The sequence below is a fragment of the Ambystoma mexicanum genome, chromosome 9 (genome assembly GCF_040938575.1).
Source record: "Ambystoma mexicanum isolate Mex_15411 chromosome 9, UKY_AmexF1_1, whole genome shotgun sequence".
Classification (NCBI taxonomy): Eukaryota; Metazoa; Chordata; class Amphibia; order Caudata; family Ambystomatidae; genus Ambystoma; species Ambystoma mexicanum.
The window spans coordinates 760,480,420-760,497,824 of NC_090931.1; positions in this window are offsets into that span (position 1 = coordinate 760,480,420).

The following is a 17,405-nucleotide window of genomic DNA, read 5'->3' on the forward strand; positions in this document are numbered from 1 at the left end:
TGTGCAGCTTTTCACTGTGGCATGAAGTAAATATCCATCATGGCTCCGAGCGCTCCCAGAATGCACTGCACACCAGCACCATTTTAGTTCAAGCATAACAGCAACGAAAGGTGGCTTGGGAGTCGCAGCAGGCCTGGGCTTCCATATAACCAGTGGAGCAACTGGTAAACCGCCACGCCTCAGTGAAGAAACTGGAGGCGAACCTTCTGGAGAAAGGTTAAAGCAAGGCGACAGAACTACGCAGGACTGGTACAGGTCCAGTGAGGTAACTGGGCAGAAGCATCAATACAAGCAAGGAACTGATAGTGACTTTGGTGGCATACGCCTCGCAGGCGCAACTATTCCAGATCCTGAATCTCCAGATCACTCCTGCCCCTCTGACCGCTGGGTGAGTTCACCTGCAGCGAGCAGGGTGAAGGGAGAGGTTTTGGGGCATCATCAGAAGGCGTTTACAGACCAGACCTGACCTCGTCGACAGACCGGACCAGGCACTTCTGCAGGGCCCCAGAGGTAAGCGTTACAGCTCCCTCAATGGGTAGAACTCATTGTCTTTTTTGTTCTCATCTTCTATTTCAGCAGGGGTGGGGGAGCAGAGGGCTCCTCACCCCCCTCTTTGCATACATTAAGTATCCAATCTACAGGAGGCGGCTCTTCTCACTCCTCCTGGTACATTCTCCAAAGCTCTAAGCTAGCTAGTCGCTTGTCTTCCTGTGTACTCTGCAGGCAAATATGTCGTCATATGCTGCAGGACTGCCTTCGATAGTGACCCTCCTTGCGGTCACGGCATAACAATTGTGACTGCGATCCCTTTAACCCATTCCGCACTGTACTGTCTAAGCTTGGGTACATGTTTATGTAATATCCTCCATTCTCAACTCGTCTATTCTTAATCTGTTTGCCACTCCCTTGTTTTAATCACAGATTTTAAAAAGTATGTTTCAGAAAAATAATACAATATGAGTGAGCACCAGTTGTCACAGGCTCCAATCCCTTGAATCACAATTTGTACTTTGATCTTGCTAGAAAACAACCACTAAGTTCAATTTAAAACAATCAATACGTTTTTCTGTTTATGACGTCATTGTTTTCAAAATCACTTAAAACAAATAGACAAACTCGACCGGTCACATATATCTTTTAATATCTTCTCTTTAAGACTCGTCTTGCCCTCTAAAATACTCCATACGGTTGTAAATTAACCTCTCTAGTTTTGCCTTAAATTGAATCCATCTTCTACGCCATCCGCTACGGGACTCTAGGTTCAAATTCCTTCTGATAAGTTGTTTTAAAAGCAGGCCAGGGCATATTCTTTTATCGTGGCCTCTCTTACGATACTTTATTGCTTGGCCACACTCAAGTCAATATTTCATTCTCCACAGATATATATAACACTCGTATTCTCACATTATGTTTTATCCCGCCTCCTACATTTTGCCAACTTGCTCAGTTTTTACTCACAAGTCTAATTTTATCCTCTTCCGACTCTCGTGATCGTACGCCTTTCTTACCACCTCTTCAACCTTCCGTTTGATCAACTTCTCATAGACATGGGAGGGGATCCTGTCTGAAATCAGGAGACCCGTCACACAGCGCTTGCAAGCTTTTTCAATTTACACTAATCACTATCAACGGGGAGCTTCACATCCTTTCAGTCGAATGGCAATGTTTTTTCGATATTTCCGGGACTCTAAAGTTTACTCATGTTTATGGCTCTGAACCATCCTCTCCTCTACCAAGTGAACTGTATAACCCAGCCCTTTAAGATGAGTAGCAATTACCCTGGAGATGGATGGGGGTGCCGATTTTATTCATAAATCAATAATAGAGATGACTCAGGTAGTTGGCAAAAGGAAGACTGTTTTAATATCAATTATCTAAAACAGGCAGCATAACGAACATCAATGAAATCGCTCGATCATCTTACTCAAACATTCTTAGTAAAAATTGAGGTCTTATATAAGAAACTCGTCATCAATGATGTTAACTTAGTATCTACTAACATCCTCCTATGAGGCAAATTACAAAAACCTATGAGTATGGGTGATTGGCTCTGAATGAATATCTAAGCATACGATCTATACTAGTCTAAAAAAAGTGTAAATATGTGATTGGTTACTTAACATCAGGAGGGGCAACTAAGCCATCACCTAAAAATGACCACTACGAACGTCACTAAATAAATGACGTCCCATTGGTTTACACAACGATAGGACCCCTAATTACACAGTCCTCTACAATTGGTTGGCACTCTAACCTCCGTCAGTACTTTTCCATCTATGTTTAGCAGCATGCAGGCTGGCCATTCAGGTGCTGGTGAGCTTGCCTTAACCATTGCTTCCCACCAATTAGCATATCAATCCATCATCACCTCAGTGATCTACTGTCAATTAGGCTTTGAAGCTCGGCCTTGGGAGTGTTCTTAGCTCTGAGAAATTTCCTTTCCTCTTATGACTTTACCCTTTCTTCCCTTTAGTTTCTCCTAATAACACCCAAAGAAAATGTCCTGTCCCTAATTCTATCCTCACAAAAGCACGAACAGACAAAAGATATATTTTATCTTTCCCCATTTCCCCTGCATGTTTTTGTTATGGCTACTTGCTGTTCTTGCTGTTGTTTTTGTTGGTTTGCTATGCAGCATTATTTGTCTTAATAGTGAACGTCTGTGGACTTGTTCTCGCTTTATTCTTCTTGGCTCTCCAGGGTAATGGCACAGTTCTTGGGGTGTGATTGATGTCACTGTTTACTCTTAGTTTGTTGTTCTCTTATGGTGAGTCTGTGACACTGGAAGATGAAGCTGTTGGAGGAGAGAAGCAAGAGAAGGAGAATGATTCCCCCACAAAAGATGAGGAGTGGGAGGATGTGTTCACTTGTAGTCCAGCTACCACCACCATCGCTTTCCGTGTCAGTGACAATGGAGTGGTCGAAGTACCTTCTAGGGCACGGGTGTAGCATGGTGGCAAAATCATGCATGCCATGCCCAAAACAACAACACCGATCTAGCCAGCCAGCCCAATTGTTGCCAGTGGCACAGAAACCCGTGGCCAGCAGCAGTCCACTGTTGTTGCCAGTACATCAACAAATGGTTTGTGAGTGGCGTGCCAGTAGCCATTAGCATAATCGGGCAGAGCTCACTTGACTGTATAATGATGTATGCATGAACCCATTGCTGGAGAGCTGGATTATGTGGTGGTGTCTAACATAGAGAGGCACATTCAGCCATACCATCATTATATTTTTTAGTTTGCTGAAGGTCACTGCATAGGGGAAGCAATGCCAGAGAAATGAGGAAGGAACTGGCCTTACAGGTATACTCGCCATAGGCAGGACTGGCAGCAGTCTACAGGAGCACTGGAGAACATTATTGTTCGGAAAAATGCTCTGTTGGAGAACTTGAGAAAATTCATTTGAGGGACCACTCTGTGGGAGAGTTTAGTGGATCGTATAAACAGCACTCTAGGGGAGAGCACAGGAACTTTAGTTTGCTGTTGAGAATTTTAGATGACCTTTACGCCTTGCAAGAATGCCCGGGGAATTTGTTGAGTGGCTGTCATATTGGCAAAGACTAAGAACTTCAAAGGGTGGCTGCATCCTGTGAGAGAGCAAGACAACATTTGAGAAGTGGTGATTATAAGTGTGAGACATAGTAGGGTTCAAAAACATTACCTGCACAAAAGACACTGGCATATGTAAATGCACAATTGGTCTGGGCTTCACTGTCACTATTACAGTTAATTGTTTCCCAGTCCCACATGCCATAAACCACCCTGCTCCACCTTTTGGTGTCTGACTTGTACATGGTAACAAACCATAATCATCATAAGAGCTGGTGTTTTTGCTATGGGTAGTTGTCGTTCCAAAGTCTTACAGTTAAGTGGATCAATAGCAAATCACACCAGTGCAGCTAACCAGGGAGATACGTTCTGTACTGATACTTTACTGGGTCATGCTATTTTCCACCGGGGAAGTGTCCAGTAGATATTTATCAGACAGAAGTATGGTTAATGGTCCACTGTGCTTTCCTGGTGATGGACTGTCTGTATTTAAGATGCCCGAGTCACCAAGATGTGTGCCCAGCCATATCTGGTTGTTTGTCTACCTCTTGCCTGCATTCTTTCTTCAATTGTTGTTGCACGCACTGCAGCAGAACAAGCTTAAACATGTGCTTCAATACAAGCAGGTAAAGATCACTGTGTTTTCCTTGACAAAATAGTGCATACAGGAAGATAGGAGTTACTAAATGTGACCTTTAACTCCAACTACCTGTTGATGACCAAACAAGGATGAAATCAGCTCCCTAGGCAGCTGTGCTGCATCTGTATCACTTGCAAGGTTGCAGGCTGTCACCATGTTGGCCAGTTTCCCCTAAAAACAGATATTACTGAGGAAATGACCCACTGAGGAATGCACCATGACAGTTATCCAGCTTAGTGGCCACCTCTAAAGGTGTGAGCATGGAACATACTTGTGAGAACAGCAGATAATATAACGTTGTCAATCCCCCGCCCCATCTAGAGCACTACTGGGACTTTTGCAGTAATGAGTGATAGCATTGTGTTGCTCACGTAGCCTTCCCACCATTTGCAAAGTAAAGTTCAAAAAGGGGAATACTGAGGACTTTGGATTGTGAGGTGGCAACTTGTGGTGCATTGGCAGTTGGCACAACATTTGGTACACTGCGTTTCTAGCCTTTTATGTCCATCTGAAATGTGATCTGATCTTCTGTGCCACTGTGATTATTTTCTTCACAAGTTCAAAATTCCTGAAAAATCATGCAACCACATGTGAAGGACATGCACAAAGGGGGCATGCATGTTATTGCCAATGCACATGATCCATTGTCTACTGCAACAAAGCCAAAATGTACATCATGATTCGAGAGCCACTTTGTCCCCACCTTCTCCAGTTAACCCCACATTTGAACTCTTCTGTAACTCCTGCCCATAAACCATAGGCAACTGCCAGGGGGATTAAGGGTGTTATGTCCCCCTCAAAATATGAAACATGACCTTGGTGCCTCACAAATATTCAGCCAACTTTCTTTGTGTTCCAAGAAGAGGAAAGTTCTGTCTGGCAAGGGAAAGAACACACATAGAAAGTTGGTAATAGTTTATGCAGAACAACATAGATGATGGCTGGCATTGCTATGGGTAACCCTCCACACCATCATTCTTCAGCCTGCCAAGCCATTATTACAGAAGGTGAAAGACCATATGCAAATCAGGCTTGGTCCCACCTCAAAAGAGGCAGCCCAGGACAAACTGCTAGGTCACATACCTTCTGCACAAGGCCACAAGCACCCACAGATTGGGCCTATAGTTTATGCAGGCTAGTGCTACCCAATATAGACAGGAACAATAGCTGTGCTAAAAGTATATGTGCCCCAAGATTTGCAGACATGTTACTCTTAAGGAAAGTGCTGTGACAAATTAAATGTTCACCGAACTCAGTGTACATTACATGCTCAGAAGCATTTCATCTTAAATCACTACCACAAACATATATGTCAAGCCTAAAAACCTGTAGACATTCTGATGTTCCCAAGATGCGCTTTGATGTTACGCAAATCAACCTGGTGTCATTTGCCCTTCTCTCCTTTGTCATAGGTCATTTATTTACAGAATGAAGGTGATTTAATTAATGTTACTCATTTTAAAAGCAGGGGTGCTGTAAAATTGGTGTAAACATAATGGGCCTCATTACAAGTATGCCGTTCCGGAAAAATCATTGCCAGTATTACCGTACCAGCATCCCTTACCGGACCAGAGTAGTCCGAGTTGTGATGCCGGTGTCACCTGCATCGGCAAGGACCCACTGTGGCCGTCCACACAGTTGCCGGTATCAGCGTTCACACACAGCAGCCGGGCCAGTGACATCGGCATGCTGCAAGTAAGTCCACATTAAGAGGTGTACAGACATGCAAATACCGGCATGTACATGCCAGTAATAACGGATAAAATGATGCCGGAAACACCGGCATTGCGGGCCAAGGGGTAATAGGAATCTGGTGTGTAGAAACCTGCCACAGGACATGCCTGCACAGCTACTCATTGAGGGGGCAGTGAGCCAAAGGATGCAGCAGAGGCGCAGGAGGAGAAGGAGGGTGATAATAGGCCAGCAGGCAGCCAATATTCAGACAGCCACCCCCACCCACCCCCTTGCTGAATGTAGTGTGTGTGCTACACTTCCTTGCCAGAGGCACTTATCAGCACACAGTGGGGCAGCTGCATGAAATCTCCAAAACCTGTTTCTCCTGTGGGCTCGCCCAGGTGCTAGATGCACTCCTGTCCCACGTACGCGACCACATTAGCTTACTACGGACTCCGGAGGACGTGAATGCAACCAAAATAGCATTCAATGCACTTGCAGGCACGCCTAATGTAAAAGGGGCGCTCGACTGTACACATGTGGAGCTGGTTGTCCAGCATGCTGTGGAGGTAGTGTACCGCAACAGGAAGTTGTACCTTTCCCTCAATGTACAGATGGTGTGCGATGCCCGCAAAATAATCATGCATTGCTGTGCAAGAGTCCCTGGCTCCACACATGAATCCATGGTGCTGAGCAACTCCACGCTGCCCAGGTACATGGTATGACACGGTAGACATCGTACCTGGCTGTTGGGTGAGTCTTACCATAGCGCCATGAGGTGTGTTGAATTGGGGGTGGGGGCAGTTAACAGCATACGCAACCTGACTGCTGGTTGAGTCCAAATACAGGGCCATGGGGGTGTTGAATTGGGGGGGGGGGTGCAGTTAAAGCATAGGCAACATGTCTGCTTGGTGAGTACAACCACACGGCCATGAGGGGTGTCGAAACATAGCATAGCATTGCATGCATGAGGAGCACATGTGTGTACTGCATGCATTAATCCATCATCACTCCTGTAAAAACCCGTAACCATTACCAGGTATCCATTGAAGTGCTGAGAGACTGGGTAGGCCAATAGAAGGCTAAATTAGATGAGGAATTACACCAAGCAACCTCATCAGTCCATATCCATTGGTAACACAATAATGCAAACTGAGTCCATTGTGGTCTGTTGAACTTGCATTGTGAGAGTGCAGGTTCACATTGAACGGACATGTGACAGCAACTGCACACACCAACCCCCCCCCACATGGATCAGATGGATCAGCCCTAAATTCACTCACCAGGTTCATAGACAATGACACATGCCATGTATAGTTATGAATCCCTGTGCTTAGTTGCATTTTCAAATGAACACTGTATAGCCAGTGCTAACATGGAATGACCAAATTAATCACAAGTAACCTTTCAATCGCTCCCATGCAGGTGATTTCGGATATCCCCTGATGGGCTGGCTCATACCCCCATTTGCCAGAGCTACCAGAAGCTGCCAGAAGCACTGAACTGCTCTCCTGAACATCTGTGAAGACCTGCTCTCCAACCTTGACTCTAACACCCCATGTGTCCTCATCCTGCTTGATCTCTTTTCTGCCTTTGACACTGTCAACCATGCCATCCTGCTCAATCGCCTCCGTGATAACCTGGGTATCACTGCTCAGGCTCTGGCATGGCTGACTTCTTTCCTCTCTGACCGACCCTCCCAGGTCCAACTTGGGCCCTTCCGCTGCTCTATATTTTTCTCTGCCTGTGGTGTCCCCCAGGGGTCTAACCTCTCTCCCTGGCTGTTCACTGCATTGCTGCTCTCTGACCCAACTTTCAGTGCTTTGCGGATGAAACCCAGCTCATTTTCAGGCTACCCTTAGCCTCCTTTTCTCCTCTTCTCCTTCCCTCATCCCTGACTGTCTGTCCGCTATCCAGGAGTGGTGTGCCGCCAATGATCTCTGCCTTAATGCCAGTAAGACTCAAATTATCCTCATCAGCACACCCACTTCCTCCTTTCCTGTAGCTCTCTGGCTGGCCTCTCTTGGCCCTCTTCCTGCTCTCAACTGCAAGGCTAAAAACCTTGTGGTCATCTTCGACTCCACAGTCTCCTTCTCTCCTCACATCTCTGATGTCTCTAAGAAGTCACACTACCATCTGCACCTCCTCAGAGGTATTCGTATTTTCTTCTCCTTCCCCCAGAGGCTCACTGTCTCCAGAGCTCTGGTTCTTTGTAGGCTTGATTACTGCAACAGCCTCTTTCTAAATCTTCCTGCCTCTACTCTTCGCCCTTTTCAGCTCATCCAGAACAGGACTGCAAGACTTGTCCTTTGTGACAAACACAGGGATCCTATCGCCCCTAGACTGAAAAATCTCTGCACTGGCTCCCAGTGGCTGTGAGGATTAAGTTCAAAAGACCATCTCTGGTTCCGGAAGCACCTCAAAACCTTATGGCTGTATCCGGAGCTGCACTGGTTACCTGGACACCTTCTGATCTCAGGCCCATGTCCCTTCCCCACCACGTCACACATTTGCACTGCCCGCCTGGATGCCCCTGCACTTGGGGACTGTTTCTGTATTCCTACAGTCCCCCTCCCAGCCCTTGACACCGATATCTGCACTTATCCATGCACTTGCCACATGCTGGCCGTTACTTTACTTGTTGTTATTATCTATTCCCATGTACTGCACTGTCCCTTCCCTTTCCCACGCACTTGCGTGATCTGAATGACACCTGGCCTAGTGGGATCGTTGTCTGTCCTCCCTCTGTTCCCCCTCCCTTGCCTCATCGCTCCTTCAAACACTTGTGTATATGCGCGTTATAAATGCCACATCATATCATCATATCATATCAAGTACGCAATTGCTGCACCATCGAGCAGACATTTGGCCTGTTGAAGGCCCAGTTCCACTGCCTCAGCAGACTGGGGGAGCCATTATTTACAGGCCAGAGAAAATGGGCAAAATCGTGCTGGTATGTGCCATGCTACACAACATGTGCATCCGGCGCAACGCCCTCCTGCCCCCTGACATGGACATGAAGCCACCAGAGGATGAAGATGAAGAAGCTGTAGGAAATCCTCTGTGCCACAATGGCAATGATGGACGTGCCACACAGCAAGAATTAATTGACCACTAATTTTGATGGACTGTTGAAGACACGGCACTGGGCATGGGTCACACTGGGCACTGGACACTGTACATTATTAAATAGACACACACTGAATAAGCAATGTCCAGTCATGTTTGTTCGAAACACCAGGTCAATTGCATAAGGATAAACTATGCACAGATGTGAATTAAATTGCTTAACACCACTATCCCCTTTCAAGGACCCCACACACCCTCTCCCACCACCCCCACATCCACTACCCCCACCCCCTCTCCCCCATCACCCCCTCACCAATTACCCCACCACCCCTTCCCAACTACTCCCTCCCCACATGCACTAGTAACTTGGCCTATGTATGCCCCCTTTTTGGAGGATGGGGGTGAGACTCTGTCAGGTGATTGAGTTGCTATCGCTGACACACAGGGCTACTTTGAATAGAACTGGCCGGTGTTGTGCTTGAGGATGGGCCGAGTGGGGTGGTGATGTGCCGTTGTTCGCTATAGCATTCACCAACAGGTTGATAGACTCTACCATACCAGACATTATTCAATTTCCCTCCCGCACACGCCTCGCCAGGTGGTACACACCCTCCGTGGTTCTGCCCAGCATTCGTGCCATGTTACACAGGGTATCCTGCATGGTCTGCCGTGTCAGTTGTGCCTCAGTAAGGTACTTGTATTTGTATTTAGTTTATTTATATTGCACGCCTGGCCGAGGGGCATCTGGGCGCATTTCTTACAAAGTTACAGATAACATTACATTTAGCATCATGATACAGATAACGGAGGTGCGTCCAGGTACATATATTACATTACATATATTCTGCAGATCCATTTGGTGTTTTATAGGACAAATTCAGCGTGTGTGGTAATTACAGAGAAATACGTTGCCAATATAGAACAGATTATAAAATTGTAATTAATTTGCAGAGGTATTTAAAAGGATTTAAGAAGTCTTTACATCAAGCGGTGGAGGAGGCTAGGTCCTGTTCAGTGAGCCATAGTTTGACGTTATTCTTAAAAGCAAGGTAAGGGTGTTCAGTTCGGAGTGTGTTAGGAAGTGTGTTCCATAGTGTGGAAGCTAGGACTGGGAAGCAGGACCCCCCAGCTTTCTGCAGTTTGAATCTGGGTATGGCCAGTGAGTGGGCTTGTGCCGATCTGAGTGGTCGGGTGGCTGTGTGTGCTGTGAGGCTGTTGGCTAGGTAATCAGGAGCCTGGTTGGCTAAGCACTTATGAGTAAGTACGAGTGTTTTTAGCGAGATTCTCAGTGCAACCGGGAGCCAGTGAAGACTCTGTCTTGGATCAGAGATGTGACAATTTCTAGGAATATTAAGGGCTGCTCTGATAGCGTTATTCGGAGTTACTTGTAGCTTATTGATATTTGTAAGACTGGTCCCTAAGTAAAGGAAATGACAGTAATCAATTTTGGCCATGATGAGCGTTCTTGCGAGAATGATGCAGCTCGAGGCAGTAAGGAACGGTCTCCAAGCTGTTAGGAGTTTGCATGTGTATGCCGATGCTGAGACCACCGCATTGACTTCTCTCGTCAGTGAGAGGGTCGAGTCAAGGTAGAAGCCAAGGGTTTTGGTATCAATGGACACCTTGATGGTATTCCCATCAATGTTAAAAGATTTAAAGGCGGGTGCAGTTTGTTGAGTTTGAGGTGGGAACCTAAGATACGCAGCTCAGTCTTATCATTGTTTAAGTATAGACCATGATGTGCCATCCAGGGCTGGAAGACTAAATAGACATTGTTAAGAGCTTTAGAGTCTGTTTCGTGGTCTCCAGTGATGGGGATGAGTATCTGGGTGTCATCTGCGTAGTTAGTGTAGGTGACACCCAGATAGTCAAGAATATCAAATAGTGGTTTTGTGAACACATTATACCATTTGGGAGAAACACAAGATCCTTGTGGGACACCACATGTGACTGGTGACGGATCGACGGATGCAGATGAGGAGAATACCTGCCTGGTTCTGTTTGCCAAAAAGGAGCTGATGAAAAGGTTGCTTCATCTGAGAAGTGGGCAGCTGTTTTTAATTGATGGCAGAGAATTTGATGGTTAACCAGGTCGAAAGCTGCAGAGAGGTCTAGTAGGAGTACTAAGGCTAGATTGCCCTTGTCTTTAAGGTCCTCAATTTGTGTTTTTAGGTCAATGAAGGCAGTCTCTGTTCTGTGTCTGGGGCGGAAGCCTGATTGCTGGAGGCCAAGGAGTTTGTTAGATTCAAGGTAGTCCTGGATTTGTAAATATGCTGCTCAGACTAAGATTTTAAAGAGAAAAGACACTGTGCTAATGGGCCTGTAGTTTGAGGGGTTGCTTGGATCAAGGGTAGGTTTTTTGATGAGAGGGATGATCCACGCATATTTGAGATTATCTGCGACTATACCTGATTTGAATGAAGCATTGATGACAGAGGTAATGAATGGAGCTAGGTCGTGGGCAGCTTCCTTGTTGACCGTTGCGGGGCAAGAGTCGCATTGACAGTTGGTAGGTTTGAGCTTTTTGATGATATTTTCCACCTCCCAGATAGACAGAGGTGCGAACAGTTTGCCAGGGTGGGAGGGTGGGAGATGTTTAGGATTGGGCGTGGTGGAAGGTGGGTCTTCAGGCAAGTTACTTTTTTTATTATTGATTTTAACCTTCAATGTGGTTATTTTATCGGGAAGTGCCATTTGGATGTTGGAACACCATAGGGTGTCTGTGGTGCACTTGTCAATGGGGGTTATAGGAGATTCAAGTTCTTTGAGAATTTTGAAGAGCTCTTTGGTGTTAGATTCAGCCTGAAGGATGCATTTATTGTAAATATCCTTCTTTGCTGTGAGTATTGCCTCCTTATAGTTGGCAGAGGTGATTAGCGTACTTTTATTGGCATCAGTTTGGTGACTTTTCCAGTGTGATTCTGTATTTCTTTTTGCTTTGCTTATATCTCTTAGCTGTGGTGTGAACCACAAGTTCAGGTGGGCACGTGGTTTTGATTTACGCAGTTTTAGAGGGGCTATGGAATTGAGTGTTTTTAGGATTGTAAGGTTGTAGATATCAATTAATGCTGTCGGGTCAGAGCAGGAAACAGCAGCGTTGTTGAGAAGGGAAATGATTAGCAGTAGTAGATCCTTCTTGTAATATCCTTCTTGTTGCAGTTTGGATGGAGGATGCAATACTAGGTTTAGGAATTGGAGGTGATGCTTTAACTGTGAAGGTTATTTTGTGGTGAACAGACTAAATGCAAGGTGTGACTGACATTAGGGTAATGCTGCAGTTGATATCCGTGAGCCAATCGAGGGTTCTCCCTTTGATGTGGGTGGGCTCATGGATGTGGTGATTAAATCCTAAGTCACATAGAGAACTAGCAAAGTCTAGGGCTTTGAGGTCATTTGGGTCTTGGAAACCAAGATTGAGGTCCCCAAGAAGTATACTTTTTGAGTTAGGTTTGGTGTTAACTGTGAGGAGGGTAAGTATATCTTCGGCAAAGGAGGAGATGGGTCCTGGTGGGTGATAAATGAGATGCACTGTGGCGGTTTGATTGGGAGATAGAGGTAATTTAACCGATACTAGTTCAGCAGAAGGAATTTGGTGCGTGAGAAAGGCGTGCCTCATCCTCATGGCTACCGTGGCTCTGTGTGTCGTGCACACTGGCTTCCAAAGTGCTGTGTGCCCTAGACCCTTCTGTTGGTGTTGCAGGTTTGTCCGGCTAGCTGGATGGTGAGGAAACAGATTCTTCCTGCAGGCTGTGGTCTGGGGATACAGGGTCTTCCTGCAGGCTGGGGTCTGGGATACAGGTTCCTCCTGATGATGGGCCTGCTTGGCAGCAGGTGTTGGTTGCTGCCTGGGGCTGCTTGGCAGCAGGTGTTGGTGTCTGCCGGGGCTGCTTGGCAGCAGATGTTGGTGTTTGCTGGGGCTGCTGGGTCGCAGGTGTCTCCTGCTGGCGGAGGGGGGGGGGCTGGGCCGAAGATGTTGTGGCATGCTTCGGTCTTGCGGTGGATGTGCTTGGCTCCTGGCTAGAGGTGGTGGATTTCCTGCGGCAGCGACGTGCACCAGTGGAGTGGGATGTGGTAGCATGTTCCCCTTTGCTGTCAGATGATGTGCTTGTGGGGGACAGTAAGGCAGGGCGTCAGTAATGGGTGTGGATCCATCTGACAGACATCAATGCTACTATATTCATAGTCATGTGCATTGTCATGGACATGGTGGAGGGCATGTCACGGTCCACACATGATTTTGTGGGGGATGCAGTGTGGGAGCATGTTTGTGGTGCGGCCATGTAGTGTGCAATGTCTGTTGTTTGGGGTGCTGGTGTTTAGTGGTTTTGGTGTTGTGGCTATGCCACATGGGCTGTGTGACATGTAGAGTTTGATTGTGAAACAGATGTGTTTCACTTGTGGAGGTTGCTGCATTGATGTTGACTCTGCGGGAAGGGACATGGTGGGTGTGACAAGTGTGCGACTGGTGTAATTGATGTGTGCATCTTGTCATGAGGTGTCTTTGGCCATGTGGTGGCACGGCGGTTACACCAGCAGTTGGACATTGTCTGGGTGATGTGTGTCTGTGTGCATGAAGATGGTACTTGTGTGGCCAAAAGAGGAGACATATGGGGTGTGACAGTGGGGTTTGTTTCTTGTCTTGCAGCCAGGTACATCATACTTGTGTGAAAGGAGGTTGTCGGTGGGTGGTATGGCAGCAGGGATCTTGGCCTACTTACTTGACTGTAGGACGTGACCACTGGCATTGGGGCTACAAGGAGTGTGATGTGACTTTGGGATTACAGTTAGGGACACTCACCGGCATCATTGGATGTCGCTGCTCCTGTTTCTGCATCGCCCACTCCCTCTATGCTCTCCAAGTGCAGGACGATGCTGCACATCTCCTCCCACGCCTGCATTTTGATCAGGGATGTTGTTCCAACTCCTGTTGCCAGGTCCGGACTGTGCTCTACAGCGAGGAGTTTATGGACACAGAGACGTAGGTTATCCCACCTCTTCCTACAGTCTCGGATGGCCTGGGGTGTTGTCCCCACCGCTGAACTCCCAAATAGCCTTTTTTCGTAGTTGGGCTTGACACCACAGATCTGCACAGAAAACCACATCTGCATGCTCCTCAAGGGTGTCTGCCAGCATGTTCAATTCCTGTTCACTGAACCGGCGTTTGCGGCAACATACAGCAGCTTGCCTAGCAGACATGTTCCTCTGTGTCTGTATGAGCTCAGATTTTGAGTTACACTCCTGTAGAATGAGGATTGCAATGGATTGTGTTTTAATGTTCGCCGCCGGAGCATTTCCTGTTCCGGCGTGCTGATGGTGTTTCTGGTGCCGGTAATACTGGCACGAGTAATTATGGTGTCCTCGGTGCCAGAATCGGTGTCTGGGGCAGCGACAATGCCGGTATCAGGGGTTTTTGGGGCGTTACAGGCATGCTGGTGCTACAGTTTCCAGCATGCTGGAATGCATGTGCACGCTGAATCTACCGTAGATTCCGGCAGCAATACTACGCTGACACGGTAGCACCGGCATGGAGGTAATTTTCTTTTTTTAACGGCAAACTCGTAATGATGCTCAATGTGTAAAAGGCACAAATTAGTATGTACACTTACACTTGATATATGCTTTGGGGAATTTTAAAAACCTTTGACAGGCAGAGTGAGAGACAGGAGAGTGATAAATGTTTCCTCCTCCTCATGCCCGCTATGCTTGCAAAATTACCTGCATGTGATGTTAATGCAGGACTTAAACAAATGGAATCCAATGGAACCTACCTGCATTTGACAACTGGCAAAAACAGGTGGATCCCTTAAAAATTAATTGTAAATGTAATCTGTAATGTGTAATTTGCAGACATCTTTTACATTTATTTTACAAAACTGAGAAGAAAATAAAAGCAAAGGTACTTATGCTTGTATTTCCTCTTGTTTTGCAATCCTTTGTGAAAATGGAAAATTGCATGCAAAGGACCAAACAGCATGCAAGAGTGAATGTTGGTGGTTCCCTGCATGCAATTACCACTTTTAGTAAAATTAGCTTTCCTGATTGCATTCTTTTTATACTGAGTGTGAGAGTGTTATTTGGAGACAATGCTTTATTTACAAACTGAGCCAGAGAGGTTTATTTACAATATGCAGACTGGATGCAAACCAGACTGCCAGAGACCATTCAGAGTACACCAAAATACTTGTATGCAGGGCCTCATGGTTTATTGATTCGGGAATGTGGCTCTGCTTTTAGGCAACACACATTACTCTTTAGGCACACATCTTGCTAGAGCCCTCTTCAACTTCACATCTACTGTATTGTTTCGTGTGTTACCATAGATTGCCAATTGTAATGTCTCTGTACACCCGTTTTCTTCAGAAATTGTGATATAATATTCACCATTTCAACACATTATTTTAAATACGTTCTCTGGGAGGGGATATCTCCCTTCATCACTGAGGGCTCCCTCACTACGTTTGGTCACTCGCGCTAATATCTGGGAAATGTTAGCTCCTTTGATAAAAATAGTCCCCTGCCATCACTTTCCTTTAGTCATTTATAGTGCCAGATTCTGCATGCAACCCATACCGGCAACAAAAGCTGCCTCAGCCATAGAATACTCACAATAATGTTAATGCCTATGCACAGTGGTGGCTGGTTTGTTTGGATGCCAGGTGCCATCCCCTTGCTTCGACACTAGGTGAGACATGTAATGTTGGATTCATAGAAAATCTTACATATTTCATATAGTACAGCACACATCATTTCCATAGGAAGTGCCCCATTTCATTGATAAATGTTCCCCAAAATGCTGCTTTTACTGAACAGAGGCCTGTTGGGAAACATTGCATGGGCAGTTATTGCAAATGTAGTGAAGGAGCCGGATGCATCTTCACTGCGCCACACCTGAGATGTAAGGAGGGGAATTGGTGTTTGGGGAATGTATGTACGTATGTGTGTGTGTGTGTGTGTGGTGGAGGGGTGGGGGTGTTTGTGTTGGATGCATGCATGTGTGCATAAATATATTTAGATTAGGATTGGGTGGGTGGGTCAGGAGCCTGGGAGTGACAGGGGTGTCCCCTGTCGAACTTGCAACAGTCTGATGGCGGGATGAGGGAACAGGGGTTGTGTCCCCCGTATTCGGATGTACCAGGAAAGGAACTTGCCAAGGGGAGGTGATTTCCTGCAGTGCCGACACCGGGCAGAGTGAAAACTACTTTGGTGAAAGCGGCCTGCATGGAAATCACATAGAACCCTCCCATTCAGCAGCATGATCATCTCATCATTCATATTGTGCATTCACGGTGGCCCAGGCCAGCTTCGGAGACTGGGGTGCAGCATGACATGATATGATATGGCATTTATAACGTGCCTATACACAAGTGTTCCATGCACTTCTTCAAGGAGCTTGGTGGGAGCCTTCAGCATGATTTAAAGCCCCTCAGTATGTTGTGTTACGCAACTGACAGACTGTAATCTTAATTGGAGTCATGTGCTGTCCCTGACGATAAAACATCCAGATCCACCCATCTTCCCTTCAGCATGCTTCTGATTATATTTACCTTATGATGTGTGCGTTACTTAGGCTTTACCTTCTCCATCTGACTGTTAGATTACAAACTCAATGAACATCCTGCTGCATAGGGGCCTGCCATTGTGCCAGCCTGCCCCAGGTAAAATTGTTACTAACAACGCTGAAACATATGTCTGGGGTTATTGATGGTACTCTTGTTCAGAGGAGAATTGGCTAGTATTTTGGTGCTGGGCTGCCTTTGTGAGTGGAAAAATACTGATATGCAAATGGTTATTTGTCGTCTGTGAAGGCTGTAGTGAGCTAAAACGTGGTTGTAGACCCTCTTGAGTGAGAGATATTGCATAGAACATGTTTGAATCATGGTCTTTCTCAGTAGAAGGGTGCCAACACTCTTGTAACTTTTTGTTTAAACTTTGGTTTTCACCTAAGTCATTGGGGTAATCCAGGCACAGAGCCATTTCTCAATGTGCCTTAGAGAGGCTCAGCTTCACCTAGCCGTGGAGGCTGAATGAGAACAAAACACGTGTCTGGGGTTGCTAATGGTACTCTTGTTCAGAAGAGAATTTCATAGCATTTCAGTGTGTGTCTACATTTGTGATTGGGACCAGACTGATATGCAAATGGACATTTCTCCACTCTGAAGTGTCCGTGAGCCAAAACATGGTTGTAGTCCTTGTTGAGGGGAAGAAGTTCCATAGAAAAAGTTATTTAAACCATGTTTGTTCTCAGAAAAGATGATCCCCCACTCTTGTTAATTTTGTAAAACTTGGGGTTTAACCCTATGTCACCAGCAGTAATCCAGATATGGTGCCAATGCTCACAGCGCCTGACAGAGGCTCAGCTTCACCTCACTGAGGAGGCTCAACGCATGTCTGGGGATGCTGATTGTATTCTTGTTCAGAGGAGAATTTCCTAGCCTTTCAGTGCTGGTCTACCCTTGTGATTGGGACCAGAC